Source organism: Triticum aestivum, chromosome 2A, assembly GCF_018294505.1.
Source record: "Triticum aestivum cultivar Chinese Spring chromosome 2A, IWGSC CS RefSeq v2.1, whole genome shotgun sequence".
In the NCBI taxonomy this organism is placed as follows: Eukaryota; Viridiplantae; Streptophyta; class Magnoliopsida; order Poales; family Poaceae; genus Triticum; species Triticum aestivum.
The window spans coordinates 273,706,345-273,722,422 of record NC_057797.1 but is presented as its reverse complement, the minus strand read 5'-3'; the positions used below and the strand labels follow the sequence as shown (position 1 = coordinate 273,722,422).

Below are 16,078 nucleotides of genomic sequence, written 5' to 3'. Positions count from 1 at the left end.
TGAGCCGGTTCATCTCCAAGTCGCTGAGCGCGCCCTTCCCTTTTTCAAGATCTTGAAAAAGGCGGGCCCAATAGAGTGGACCCCAGAAGCCGAGGCCGCACTACAGGACCTGAAGAAATACCTTTCCTCCACGCCAATACTAGGAGAATGTGCATGTAGTTCAAATTTGAATTATGCGCATAAAATGCCTGGAAAACCAAGTTAATGTATAAAAATGTCCAAACGAACCCCGAAAAATTCCAAAAGTGAAGACAACACTCTTGTTGTTCTATGTTGACACTCGGATTTTTTTTGAAAGCAATAAGAGGCAACAGATATCGTTTCGTCCCCAAAGGTGGCACGTTCCCTACTGAAACCATCACGCTTGTGGTCAGAAGCTCTGATTTGTGAGAAGCTTATACCCAAACCTGCCCCAAATGGGGCAAATTTTTTACCACAACATGTTGATGCTGCTCCATGATAGCATGCCAAGTTTCATGAATTTCAGATGAGTTTTTGATTTACTGGAATTTAAAACCAGGTATCTCAATGTTTGTGGCCAAGTGACGGTGGCAGGGTGTTTGAAATTCATTTCCATTTCTTGCATGGGACCTACGCATGCACCCAAGGACACATATTTGATTTTTCAACTAGTTTATATGCACTGGAGAATGTGCATGTAGTTCAAGTTTGAACTATGCACATAAAATGCCTGGAAAACCCAGTTAATGTATAAAAATGTCCAAATGAACCCCGAAAAATTCCAAAATTGAACACAACACTCTTGTTGTTCTATGTTGACACTCGGAATTTTTTGAAAGCAATAAGAGGCAACAGATATTGTTTTGTCCCCAAAGGTAGCGCGTTCCCAATGAAACCATCATGCTTGTTGTGAGAAGCGCTAGTTTGTGAGAAGCTTATACCCAAACCTGCCCCAAATGAGACAAAAAATTTACCACGACATGTTGATGCCGCTCCATGATAGCATGCCTAGTTTCATGAATTTCAGACAAGTTTTGGATTTACTAGAATTTAAAAACCATGTATCTCCATATGTGCGGCGAACTGACGGTGGCAGGGTGCTTGAAATTCATTCCCATTTCTTGCATGGGACCTAAGCACGCAACCAAGGATACATATTTGATTTTTCAACAAGTTTATGTGCACTGGAGCATGTGCATGTAGTTCAAATTTGAATCATGCGCATAAAATGCCTAGAAAACCTAGTTAATGTATAAAAATATCCAAACGAACCTTGAATAATTCCATTTTTTTGACGACGCACCAATAGTTGCATGTTCACTGCAGATAAAAGTTCTAGCAATTGAAACACCGTCCATGGCCGCTGTGACCCCATTATGTAATTCAAATCAAGACAAAAAACAAGTAGATCCCACACAGTTTATTATAACCAACCGTGTGAGATGCAGGACAAAATATCTTCGGACCATGTCTGAATAAGGGACCGTATCTGATGAAACTTTGCGCACCAGTTTTTTGGCTAAAGCGGTTCCAAGTCTTCGGCTTCCTCGGAAATATCTACCTCCATGCCTCCTCCCCTTACCAAAAGCCACATTTCCCCTTTTTCCGCCTTCTTTTCCAAGTTGAAACCTTCACTCCTTGCTTGCAGCGCCGCCACCTCCTTGCCGGCGACCCTCCTTCATGTTGCTCGGCCTCGCCTATCCAAGCAGGTAATCCACACCCGACCCCCATCCTCCTCCTCCTTCCACATCCCACATGCCCCAACCGCTGGCGCGAGCGCGACACCTTCTACCCAAATCACCGACCCCTCCACAAAATAAGCGCCAGCCTAAGCCATGGTGCACGCAGTATAGCCAGGACCTCAGGGAGCATTTGGCAGCAGAGAATCAAATCACGGACGCACGCGCGGATGAGGTCGCGATGGCTGCCATTCGTGCCGACCCCCAGATCTTGAAGGAGCACCTTGCCATTTGCTAGCTATGTCGGTTAAGCATGCTCGGTTTACCCATTGCGTGTGCTACTCCTGCCTTTCCTTCACAAATTCTAGTGAATTGTGCTATCTAATTTTACCATGCAATCTGTTGCTCTAGTGTATATGTTCTATATGTCGTGCAGTGTGGTGCTCACTTATTAACTGTTTTGTTAGTTAGTTGTTGTCTTTAGTTAACTGTTTGGTTCATTTCTGCAAATGTGATGCTTAATTCTTCAGGCTACAATTTTGTATTATCTTCCATGTGAGAAATAAATCGAATTTATTCTTAACAAAATACATGAGAAACAAATACAATTGCTATATTTCCAAGTTGTCCAGTATGCTTCGTTTGGTTATACATTGTGCAATGTGGTGCTCAGTTAACGTTTGGTCCATTTGTGTTGTGGTGTTTAGTTAACTGTTTGGTTCAATTCTGCAATGCGATGTTCAATAGTTGTGGGTGCATTCTATTATTGTATGCCATGTGAGGAATAAATTGAATTTGGCTGTAGTAAATACATGAGAAACAAATACAATTGCTACAATTGGTTGTAGTTAACTGTTTTGTTAACTATCTAATCTTCTATTAGGAGTATGTTATATTGTGCAATGTGGTGCTCAGTTAATGTTGGTTCATTTGTTGTGGTGTTTAGTTCACTGCTTGGTTAAATTCTGCAATGTGATGTCCAATTGTCGTGGGTAGAATTTTATATTATTGTGCATGTGAGGAATAAATCGAATTTGGCTGCACGTAATACATGAGAAACTTATACAAGTGCTATATTTCCTAGTTCTTAATCATGCTTGGTTTGGATAAATGGATTTCCCATGTGGCTTGAATTAATCTGATGAATCTGCAATGTGCTTATTTTTCATCAACATATTTTACTGATAGCATGCGAACCCTTACTTAACCTGATGACTAAATACCTTATATGTGTTGTAGGGAAACAATGGGAAGCGCTGACGTTTACAATCGAGGTTAGCACATGCATGGTCTATTATCTAATAGCACATTATTGTGAAATTGCAGGAACCATTCTAATATTTAGGTTTTTAACAATTTGGTCTTGCACATGTAAGTCCTGTTGTCAGAGGTTTTGACCCACTGTTCGACCCTTTTTTCATATGTGGAAATGAGTTATCCATGAATATTAGTCAAGTCAAGAAACTTAGAAAGATTGTTAGGATAAAGAAATTAGCGACAAAAAACAACAAGATCTTTGTCTGCACAATGAAGAAGACATCAGTTGACTACAGGATGGTACTAACTATTATACCTTGCCTTTTTTATTCCTTTGCCCCATTTCCAGTATAGAGAGATATTTATGCACATCCTTGTTTTCAGGCCTTTCCAAAGTAGTTCACTGATGACTACCACTCAAACCACTTGTATGGCCAGGAGGCGAGGAAGGTATTCATACAACACTGACGGTTCAATATTGAAGTGTTCCTGAAGAGGATGAAGGATGAACGATCAATCATCCACAAGCACTGGCATAAAGTTACAAATATGTTCAACATCAATGAAGGCTCAATATTTGCCTTCTGCTTCAGCAGTTTTCCAGATGAGATACATCTGTCTATGTACCGTCTATGATGCGAATTTTGAAAGGTTATGGATGTTGCATGTGAAATTTGGTCCTAGTTTAGTTGTGTAATGGGGTAGTTGAGTGCTGAGGTATATGATGTTGTACTCTAATGTATTTCAGTTATGAAAAAGAAATATATTGTGTGCCTAATATGAAATGTCAATTATATTAATAAATGGATTATGAATAATCAGATAATTAGCCTGCTAATGGTGAATTAGCCTGCTAATTGGGTTTTGCTATTGCAAACGAATGTTGAAAAAATACCGTGGGCGATGACCTCAGGCAACGCACACAATTTCTAGGAATAAACTGTGTTGGATCAATGAACAATCACACATGACTTTCTCTTGAAAACTGTTTGCGTTAGGCCACCTTGCGCAAACGTTTACCACATAAAAACTATGTGTGATGGAGAGCCTTTGCTACACAGTTTCTTCTACGGACCGTGTGTGATACATTCAATAACGCAAACGATTTAACAGAAAAAATGTTTGTGATGTACCTGTGAACGGAAACATTTTCCTTGGAGCGACTGTGTGGAATGTACACACGAACGGAAACGTTTGGCGGGGACTGACTATGTGGGATGTACTTGCGACCGGAAACAATTTCGACGTATAATTGTATTTTTTAGCTCTACTGCATGTATTTTCGTATTAGAGCGCTCGCCGGTCGCACATGATCTCATTTTATCGAGCGTGCATGTCAGGATGGCATATCCCCGACGGTTTCTGGGTCGTGTGGGAAGGACCCCCTTATTGCGCACACTCACTTGGCGTGGTTCCAAATGTCGTCGCGGAAAGGGGTTAAAAACCATTTGTTTAGGAGCTCGCTGCACTAGTGTATATTCGTGATCATTGCCTTAGATATCTTCATAACTATGCGCTTTTCTATCAATTGCTCGGTTGTAATTTGTTCACCCACCGTAATACATTCTATCTTGAGAGAAGCCACTAGTGAAACCTATGGCCCCCAGGTCTCCTTCTTATTATATTGCATCTCTTTTATTTACATCGCATCTCGTTTACTATTTTGCAATCTTTACTTTTCAATCTATACAACAAAAATACCAAAAATATTTACTTTACTATCTTTATTAGATCTCACTTTTCCGAGTGACCGTGAAGGGATTGACAACCCCTTTATCGCGTTGGTTGCAAGGTTCTTGATTGTTTGTGCAGGTACTAGGTGACTTGTGCGTTGTCTCCTACTGGATTGATACCTTGGTTCTCAAAACTGAGGGAAATACTTATGCTACTTTGCTGCATCACCCTTTCCTCTTCAAGGGAAAACCAACGCATGCTCAAGAGGTAGCACCAATTTGTCGTCTGTTTTTTATATTTACAACCCTTTTAATATTACTTTCAATATTTGCAGTCGTCTTGAAAGAGTTGTAGCCCATCAGGGTAGAGAAAAATAAGTAGCCCTTTATTGGGTATTCTTTCGAAAAAATAATTTGGGCTCATTTTCACAAAGAAAAAATAGCTGGGCTAGTCATGTGGTGAATGTAAAATATAAGCCTGGCTTAGACGGGCCACAACCCAGTTAAGACCCTACTCCGTCAACAATAACAAAAAAATACTTCTCGAGGAGCTACGTCCCAGGTGTTAGCCGATCTTGTGCTCTTCTCTTATCTATTGACTATATAAGCTGGTAATGTCGTGGGTCCTAGATGTCAGGAAACCACTTGGCGGAAGCATTTTAGTTTTCTATACGCTAACTATGGATTATATATAACGAAAAATAAGGAACTTCCTTGTGTACGGCCATGGACATGGTGGGCCCCTACTGTCATCCTCTCCACATATAGTCCTTTCCCGATTCCTCCTATTTATTCACCATGTTGACAACACGAGATGCCAGCGCAGCGGCGAGTGCATCAACGCGTGCGGAGGATGACAGCAAGGCCTCGGACGTCGGCATTAATGATTTAGGAGATGGTGGGGTGGCGATGTGTGCGTTGAGGTGCAGCCAGCCGTGGGAGGCGGAAGCAGGTGGCCTCGCGACGCTGGTTTGTTTTTGGCGGCTGGAGAAAGACAAGACTGAAGAAAAACGACAGAATATAAAATTAGCATAAGTACTTAACAGACTTAACTAAAACTAGCAGGGGCACTTAACAACCATAGCTGAAAGCAGTATGAGTACTTATACAGGTTCAACCGTACAAAGCATGCCTCGATCAGTGCTACTTTGCCTGGAGTAAACCAAGGGTGAGGCCACCAAGCCCCATGACAAGGCCCAGGCGCCACCCCGTGCATCCACAACCTCCTAAAAGCGGCTTCATCTCCAATGTGGTCAATAAAACAGGATATTCGCTTTAGAGCCTTGGAAAAGCATGAGCATAACCTTCTGTCATATTCTCCAAGATGGACGGGCCTTCATTATTTGAGACCACCCATGAATAAGTATCTTTTCACCTCTAAGGGGAATGGAGTAGGTCGACATAAACATCATGTTGTGACCAAGCGCAAGTCTGACCCGACCATGGTCAGGCATTTGTATAGGAACAATAGAACTGTGACGTTTCTCTTTCAAGAAGATCACAACTATAAAACTGTGTATAAGCAAGAGTTTATGAACAACATATATAACAGAAAAAAGCTCGTACCATAAGTTTCTCGACACAGTTGGACCTGTTCAACATATGCAGTAGTGGCACACATATCCCACGCGGCCTTCCACCATTAAAATGGCCCACGAGAACCTCAATACGATCAATAAAGTGTAGGAACCTGTGGATGTCGTCCCAGTCAACTTCAGTGCCATCAGTAATAGTCGAGTTTTAATAGAATAACAAACGAGTAGCTTGGTTAACTTTGAAATAACCTACATGTGCCACCAACTATAAGAAATATTAGTTAGAAGTAGAATCTTCGTGAGAGAAGGGAATCACAAATAGTTGCTACTTCTAAAGTTAAATTGTGATTAGTTAGACATAGTAGGTGGATTAAGAAGTAATCGAGGCAACAAGCAAGAACCAGATACAAAACTAACATGGATGAACTACTGGAATGATGTCGGGGTGGAAGATCACAGTGAAAGATGAGATCTGGTTCTGCTATTTCCATCAACATTTGTGCGCCTACTTTTAGTCTGTAACACTTGAGAAAGTTTATCCATGTTCGGCCATAAAAAAGCAGCGATATTTTTGGTTTATGAACCCAACTCAAAACATATATCCATGGCTTGTCTTCAATGTGACCATTAAACTAGTGTATTCAGTTATGGCAAGGCCAACCATGTTGAGTACATGTCCTCTGGCAGAGCAAGGAATGCACTGCAGGAAAAATAATATGAGAACACAATGTATTCTCTATCCAAATCTAGAAATAATTTCCTCCTTCACGTTAGTGTTGACCATGGTACTAGTACATTTTATCCAAATATAGCAATCCAATTTCCAAATGAGTCGACAACATGTTCAACAACCCCCACCCTCCCGGATAGAAAAGAGGATTCTAGGAACATACTATGCACGTTTCAAAATCCTGTGTTAGGATGAGAAGGAACAACTGTGGCGTCTCACCGAGGGCACAGAATCTTGTAGGGTCCTCGCACATTGGGCACTGCAAATGAAACACACTAGATTCAGCAAGAAGAAAAATGCATCAATGGCGACAACTGCCATCCTAGGATTACCCGCAACCAAGGAACCACTACATGAAATATGTCAACTAGTGACCTTCTGTCAGTGACCCTGGAAGAATTGGTCATAGATCTATGACCATTTGAGACCAATTGGCCAAAAGCTGTTCGGGGGGCTCCAAACCCTAAAACATTGCGACCATTTTGGTCGGAAAGGTCGTAATTTCCTTACACGAAATGGTCATAAAGCAAATAGCGCTGGTCCGTTGCCTTATTTCTAGTTGTTAACAACCAATATAGATGGTCATGGCCTTGTAAATTGTGGTGGGTTGTGATGACTAGGCGCCATCTCATCAGTTTTGCCTATGTGTCATGTCCATGTGTCAAATTTTGCCCTAGGTTGTGAAGCAACCTATATTTTTGTTATTCCAAAAATTCCCAAAAAATTCTCATAAATTGTCTGGATCATATCTTCATCAAATATGTTAGAAACCTTCCTTGCCTAGTTCAAAAATAACTCAACAATATTCATTTTCCTATTATGTTCAAAGCAGCACTTTGTGAAGGAAGTGTTATTTATATATTCTTGATTTCCCTAAAAATTTGTGAAGACATTCTTCTTAGTATATGATCATTCTCAGCCAAAACTCACGCCCATTGGCCATGTGCATTTCTCGTACTGCTAATCAAACACTTGGCTGCTAATTCATCTTTGAGCATAGTTCGGTCTCCTCATGAGAATCTTATGTTGTAATTTTCTTCCTAGCACCTATCTGGGGAGTGCCCAACCCACTAGACATGCCTAGGCCGCCCAGAACACATGGCAATGCCACGGTCACGCGGTGACCACGCGGCGGGTATGCGAGCTTATGCGCTCTAGAGTTGGGGCCCTCGGCCACCGTCCAAACCTCGATGTCTCGTCATAAAACCATGTATTTCTGTTTAAATAGATACTTACTTACCTAGAAATGATTTTTGGAAAAATAAAGACCAAACTATGAGGCAGCTGCAGTTCAAATTTGACCCGCTTCCAGCTAAATCGGCGGGAATTTGTCTTTTTCACCAGAGGTGGATCAAATTTTTTGACACCCAACCATTTTGTCAATTGTGCATTAAATATGGCCTAGTATTTTATAAAATTGATTAGGTCCAATTTTGCAATAAATATATGGTAGGTCCTTCACAAAAAACTCATTTCGGGCACTCGGAAAATAGAAAATGTATTTTCCGTGAAAAGAAAATGAAAAATCCCTTAGGCAACATTGTTTGGAATTTCAAGATGCACCCTTGTGCACAATATGATATCATTTGAACAAACCATGCCATGAATGTGGCCATAAGATTGATCGTTTGGCTTGAAAGCCATGAATCTTCACGCATGATAGCTCATTTCTGAGAACACTTTTTTAAAAATAATTTCCGTATTACAAGTTTATTATTTTTCCTTGAAACTTTGTCACATATAATGACACCATGCGAAGGTTTTCCAATTATTTGATTTTTTTTTAATTTTTTATGCCCGTTTCAAAATGCGGTCAAAACGGTGGGCTTGACCGTTCCTAGCTAGTGGTTGAATCTTGGAATTTTTTGGTGTTTCTTTGATTAAATAGATACTTATGTACCTAGAAATGATTTTTGGAAAAAATAAAGACCAAACTACAAGGTAGCTATAGTTCAAAGTTGACCCGCTTCCAACTGAATCGGCGGAAATTTGTCTTTTTCACGAGAGGTGGATCAAAATTTTTTACACCCAACTATTTGGTCAATTGTGCATTAAATATGTCCTAGTATTTTAGAAAATTGACTTGGTACAATTTTGCAACAAATATATGGTAGGTCCTTCACAAAAAACCCTCTTTTCAGGCACTCGAAAAATGGAAAATGAATTTTTCATCCAAAGAAAATGAAAACCTCCTTAAGAAACATTGTTTGTCATTCCAATATTCACCCTTGTGCACAATATGAGCTCATTTGAACAAACTATGCCATGAATGTGGCCATAAGATTGAGCATTTGGGTTGAAAGTCATTCATCTTCACACTTGATAGCTCGTTTCTGAGAACACTTTTTTAAAATAATCGTCGTATTACAAGTTTATAATTTTTCCTGGTAACTTGGTCACATATAATGACGCAATATGAAGGTTTTACAATTTTTTGATTTTTTTTGAATTTTTTATCCCCGTTTCAAAATGCGATCAAAACGGCGAGAATGTCCGTTCCTAGCTAGTGGTTGAATCTTGGAATTTTTTTGGTGTTTCCCTGATTAAATAGATACTTGTGTACCTACAAATGATTTTTAGAAAAAATAAAAAGCAAACTACGAGGTAGCTACAGTTCAAATTTGACCCGCTTCCAACTAAATCAGCGGAAATTTTTCTTTTTCACCAGAGGTGGATCAAAACTTCTGACGCCCAACAATTTGGTAAATTGTGGTTTAAATATGTCCTAGTATTTTAGAAAATTGATTTGGTACAATTTTACAACAATTATTTGGTAGACCCTTCACAAAAAAACTCATTTTGGGCACTCGAATAATGATTTAAAATAGCTACAAAGATAAAAAATTGCATGCAAACTGGCTATCATCCATAAAATATGGTCTAAATTGATAGAAAATTTTAGTTGTGCCATTTTGCAAAATATTTTTGATAACTGCTTCACAAAACCCTCCTAGTTTTAGTAATCACATTTTTTCTAAACCAATCAGAGCTCTTCACACGGATCACCCCCCTTAGCCGATCTGGACCGTCCACATCCGACGGATCCAACGTCTCTCTGATCCCCTCTCAACCCAACCCAACCCAAACCCTAGAAGCCCCCCTCTCCTCGCTCGATCTTGATCTCGCTCCCCTCGTCTCCCACATCGCCTCCGCCACCCACCCCGATCCCATCCCTCCCCTCGTCTCCCTCCCAAACCTTGCCGCCGGCAGCCTCTCCCCCTCCTATCCGCTTCCCTCCCACCTCGTCCCCATCTCTCTCCCGCAGGACGTTGGCAGATTAGGAGCAAAAACAAAATCCCCCAAGCCCAACCCACTTCCTCTGCCCTCTTCCTCGATCCCGTGTCCGCCGCCGCCCCTCATCTGCACCGGCACCGGGCTTCCCTGCCGGTGACCTCGCTGCCCTTCTCCCGCACCGCTGCCGCCCCCACCCTCTCGCCCTTCCTCATCTTCTGTCTCTTCGCTTGGCCGTTGCGCGACTGTCTCTTCCCCATCTTCTCCCGCTTCCCCCCACCCAACCAACACGTTGACATGCAGACACGCTTCGCCACGCGTCGGAGCGGCATCGGCGAGCCATGAAGGGCGGCGGAGCCATCTGGAGCGGTGGCGGGGGCGGCGGCGGGCTGATGCGGACGCGACTGCGGCTCCCCGTGGTGCTCCTCTCCTGCTCCCTCTTCTTCCTCACCGGCTTCCTCAGCTCCCTCCTCTTCACCTAGGTAACTAACACGGCCCGGCCCAGCTCGCAGATTCGTTTCGTCGTGCGCACGCGCGGGCCTCTGATCTGGGGTGGCTCTGGCGGTTGTTCCGTGGCAGGATCCGCAGGGGGAGGAGGACGTGGAGCAGCCGCTGCGGAGGGAGCGGCTCATGGAGGCGGTCTAGCCGGAGATGGCATACGGGGAGTCCGGCGAGCCCGCGCCCTCCTTGATCCCTTACTAGGTCATGCCTCGTCCCGATTCCCTTCGTCGCATTTCCATTTTGTTCTTCGGGGATTTCGTTTAGGCTTTGCGGTGTCAGTGACCACTGATTAGCATTGGGGACAATGGAAGATGGCGTTCGTGAAATTTTTGGTGAGGATGCATGCTGCATTCGTTGGTGACGTGCAAGTTGCGAGAGTGGTATGTTCTATTCTCCTCCCTCCCTCCCACAGTCCCACCCACCCCGTGGCATGTTCTGTTCTGTTCTTTTCTTTTCTTGGCCTGATGATTTTTACTAATGGAGTTGTTTGTGAGTAGTAAATGTCAGTGAATTACAATGTTCGACCTAGTACAGAAAAAAAACTTTGTAACATACAGTACATATTCGAATTGCTAAACTCTACTGTTTAGCATGGCTGGATGGCAGGGGTCACCACTCACCAGGATAGATCCACAACATTGCATTGTTCTTATTAGTGCAACTAGCAGATGAATAATGTGGTTGTTACACGGATGATGCTCCTGTGTTGTTCAGTACTGTATAAGATACCTATGCAGTAACAAAAACAAAGTTTGAACAAGCATGTGCAAATTTGTGTGGCTTTGAATAAGATATCTGTTTCTGACAGCCTTCTCCGATTATGATTTGTGGCTTATTGTCAGAATGATGTTGCTGAAAGAAAGTTTAGCAAGTTCTGTGGCTAGCAGTTATATTTTTCAATTTTTATTACAGCTAAGAGCGTAGCTTGGGTCCTTTTCGGGATAAGAATTGGGAGGCTCCGATGTTATCACCATCCCAGTTTTCGTTCTTCAAATATGTAGAATTATTCTTTGTTTGTTGGATGCTCGAGAGTAGGGGATATGGTTTTCTGGGAGAGACATCTTTACTAAATTATGTGCTAAAAATGTTTTCTTATGTGTGTTTCAGTACGAACACGGATCAGTTGCTGCTCTAAACCCAACAATTCGGAGGAGGAATGCATGAGAAGCGAGTCCCCCAGCGATGCCAAGGTTGGCCGTGTATTATTACTGTTCTTTGAGCTGTCTCTGTTTCAACCATACAATCCGTCTAGCATAAGGTGGATAAGGCAAATACTGGAGACACTGTCGTACATATTGGGCATGGTAGTAGACTGTCAGAACCTTACGGTCTTGCAAAATGTTCAGAATCAATATTCTGCTCCAGTCAGGTTCTATGTATATCCTCTTTTTTTCATGGGATATGCATATCCTATAAGTCATGGTTTATCTCAGAAAAGAGGATTTCAAATTAGAAAGTTCTTCAAATTGCAAGTAAAGGATCCTTAAGAAATGTTTATGGCAGATGTCAACTGCCAGTCTGCAGAAGACAGAAGTGATGTACATATGATCCCCAAATGATGAACAGTACCGTTCTGCAAACCAAAGGGGGCATATGAACAATTTCGGGTGTCTTTTGTGTTGGGGCAAATGGATTATGCTGGACTGACTAAGCTTGAGTCTAAATTTCCTTCATTGTTAATTCAATTAGCCATTGTTTGAGCAAATCATTTCTGCATGCACGTGTACTGGGGTTAGTACTATCTACTATGGTGAATGCCATGCAAACAATTAAGTTGCTTCATTTGATTGCCTGCTACATCTGCACTTAAATACTCATAATACTACTGTCCAGATCTTGTTCAATTGGACTGACTACATATCTCTTGTTAAAATTGTGGTCTTGATCTTTTGTTTAAACCTGAGACATCATGCATAAGTAGCTCTTCCTTTAGAGTCTAAACCTGAGACCTCTTTTGTTTTATATTCAGTTCTATGACTAATGGTCACAATGCTGTTTTGCTATGCTTGATAAACCTGATACCTCTTTCTATTCTTCTTCTTTAGGTCACACTGTTGTTTTGTTGTGGTTGATAAACCTGAGACTTCTTTCTATTCTTCAAGGCGGTTTGGTTTAGGCCAGCCATGGAGCAGAAAGAACGGACATTGCTACTTAAGCAAGAGGGAAGGTAATGATCCCAATGATACTCTTTTCATTTTGTTAAAGGGAATATGTGTCCAGTCAATGCATGCTCTAGATGCTAGCTAATCCTACTGGGCAATATAGCTAATACTTTTCTTATTCTCGCAGACCCGACGAGGCCATTATGCTTACCTTGCTCGAGCGCATCAACCCCGACCATGGCACCACATTCACAGTCTTGAGGTAGCCGTGCTGCAACTACATCAACGCTATCTTCTCTGACTAGATAAGGCTTCGGTCTATCCCATTATTTTCTTTTCTTCTTTGGTCGATGGGCCATGATGCCATTGTGTTGATTCCCTATGTGATGCAGAAGCTATGGTGTTTTGTTTTAAGTCTGTTGTAAATTGTAATTGATAATGATTTGTGTAAAATTAGTGTAGAACATATGTCTTGTTATCTTAAATCGTTCGTGTCGTGCTCAATGAACCATCAAAGATTAAATCGTTTTCTGCATTCAACATCTAGAACCATTCTAGGAGTTTTGGTATACATGCAACAACTATGCCTTCTTGTATTCTGAACAACCATTTCTGGAAGTTTTGGTATTCATGCAACAGCTAGTCCTTGTGGTTATTACGGTTACATGTTACATGTAGAGATGGTTCATGATTTAGTCCCTAGCTGCTTTCTATATTTGTTTTTATTTTGTTTCTAACTCTTTTGGTTAATTGTTAGATGCCTTTGTTCAGCCTGTACGGACATTTCCAGAAATGGTGTTTCCTCTCATGTAAAGAGCTCCAGCCTGAAAGTGAAGAAGTCTGGAGTGTATATGTAGTAGGTTTATATGTTGTGATGGTATCACATGTAATGATGAAATGAATTATGTAAAGATTGTGCTATTAGCCAAAATTGGCATGCGGTTTGATAATTCTCATTTGTTTGTTGTTTTGACTGAAATAATTGTGTGGAAATTGAAACATTAGCTGTCTTTAATTAGAACCCGACAAGTGGGACCTAATAGTATTTGGCATATAAAAAGGCAATTTTCCAAATAATATTTACAGGAAAAAAACTAGAAACTAAGGAAATGGATTGTAAAAAGGCCGAGGTCCAATTGAGAAATAGATGTGAACAAAAAAAGAAATGGTCTAAAAAAGGATCACGACCCTGGAAATAAAAAGGCTGCAATAATGGGCTTGGACCATGAAGCCGATCAAAAATTGACAGAAAAATAATATAAAAAGGCCGAATTATTGGGCCTGGCCTATGTAAAACACCGAATCGGACCGGGCTGAATCTTATCAACGACCTTCTCAATTGGTCGCAATTTTGCCATGCCAGATTGCCACGTCGGATGCCTACATGGCCTGGGGAGGCTGCTAGTGACCAAAGCAAAACAATAGGCATATTTTGGTCGTAAACGTCTACGACCTTCTCACAGAAAAGGTCGTTAATTTTAGTTTACGACCGCCAGCTTTTGACCTTCTGTTTTTGGTCACAAAAAGGTCGCAAATGAAAAACAATGACCGTTCAGTGACCAATAGTCAAGGTCACAAGTTGACATATTTCTTGTAGTGAACTTGGATTTTATCGGGGATGGATGAAGAATTCGTACCTAGTTCTTCATGAGAAAACCCTATGCAATCGCCGAGAGGGGGTTGTCTCTAAACAAGCATACGAGGGAGAAGGGGATTCATGCCTAGTGAAATGTTGCTGCTTTGTCCGTCCAGCTTACTGCCAAAGTTGGAAAGGTGGTTTTTTTTTGTGATTTGACGGCACATTGCGCATTACTGCGGCGCTACGACCGGGGTGAGTCTACCTTCCAGTTGTGCACTCTAATTTGGTGCATGGCACATGGACCCCATTGCTGGATGCCCCACATATCAGCGAAAGGAAGTAGAAAGGCTGGAGTAACTAGTTACACATAAATATATTTTTGACAAAGAGATACTCCCTCTGTAAAGAAATATAAAAATATTTCATATCACAACTTTATACATAAGAAAAATTAAGGGGAATATATATATATATATATATATATATATATCAAAATATGGGGGTTCAACTGAGAATATAATACTCAGACAGGCTCATGGTTTTTGACTTTGGGCCACAGGCCGGTGGGCCTGCATGTTTTGGGGCCCATGTGTTCTAACTCGGTGCATTTCATATTGCAAGTGATCGGTACGACACTCATTTTAGATGTTGTCATAAGGCGAATACAGAAAATTGAATAAAGCACGACAGCTGTCAGAATGAAATCGAACAATAGTTCCTAACTAACAATCAGAGTTGCAATTCTTTCATGATATCCTACGTGATAAATAATACTGTCGTACTACTTATACACACATGACACTTGTTTCACCATGCCATATTATTACATCAAAATCTCTCGGAGGATAGATCAGTTCGGCAATTGCATGCTACTACTAAAGAATTTCAAAGTTGATTTGGACCAGCTCTCCTTGCTGAGAAAGTTCGATTTTGACATTATCCCATATAGCAAGATTTCATTTAGATTTGAACCTTGACCATCCTTTAGCATCAATCATCATGTGACCATCCTTTGTACTTACTGTATATTGAGTAGGTTCATTCACACCAAGGCTACGCATGGTAAGAGAAACTTGGCCAAGGTCATGCAGATTGTTGAATGACTCCCTCGTTGCTCTAGGAATTCTTTGTTTGCAAACAAGAAGACATACACAAAAAGTTACATCAACATAGTGAATCATGTGAAACAACATGGAAAGAAAAAAGAACGAAGCACTTGGGTGGCCAATGCTGACCAAGAAGGAGGAAATGTCGGCTTTTGTAAGGACTTTGGTATATGCAGTGTGAACTGTAGCCCGGTGATACGTCTCCAACGCATCTATAATTGTTGATTGTTCCATGCTATTATATTATCTGTTTTGGATGTTTAATAGGCATTAACATGCACTTTTATATTATTTTCGGGACTAACCTATTAACCGGAAGCCCAGTCCCAGTTTCTATTTTTTTTTCTTATTTCAGCGTTTCACAGAAAAGGAATACAAACGGAACGAAACCTTCGCGAGGATCTTTCTTGGAACAAATGCAACCCAGGAGACTTGGAGTACAAGTCTGGAAGTCCACGAAGCTTCCATGAGGCAGGGGGCGTGCCCCCACCCTCGTGGGCCCCATGGAGCTCCACCGACGTACTTCTTTCGCGTATATATACTCTTATACCCTAAAACATCCAGGAGAGCCACGAAACCACTCTTCCATGCCGCAACCTTCTGTACCCGTGAGATCCCATTTGGGGGCTTTTTCCGGCAATCTGTAGGAGGGGGAATTGATCACAGAGGGCTTCTACATCAACACCATAGCCTCTTCGATGATGTGTGAGTAGTTTACCATAGA

At 41.5% G+C, this 16,078-nt stretch overlaps 1 long non-coding RNA gene across 1 annotated transcript; it reads left to right on the top strand.

Moving 5' to 3' along the window:
- Window positions 1-10,002: 10,002 nt before the first annotated feature.
- Window positions 10,003-13,605, top strand: LOC123185223 (uncharacterized). Its single transcript, XR_006493229.1, has 5 exons — window positions 10,003-10,548; window positions 10,646-10,947; window positions 11,675-11,757; window positions 12,613-12,734; window positions 12,857-13,605. It is a non-coding gene; the product is annotated as an uncharacterized lncRNA (long non-coding RNA).
- Window positions 13,606-16,078: the final 2,473 nt, after the last annotated feature.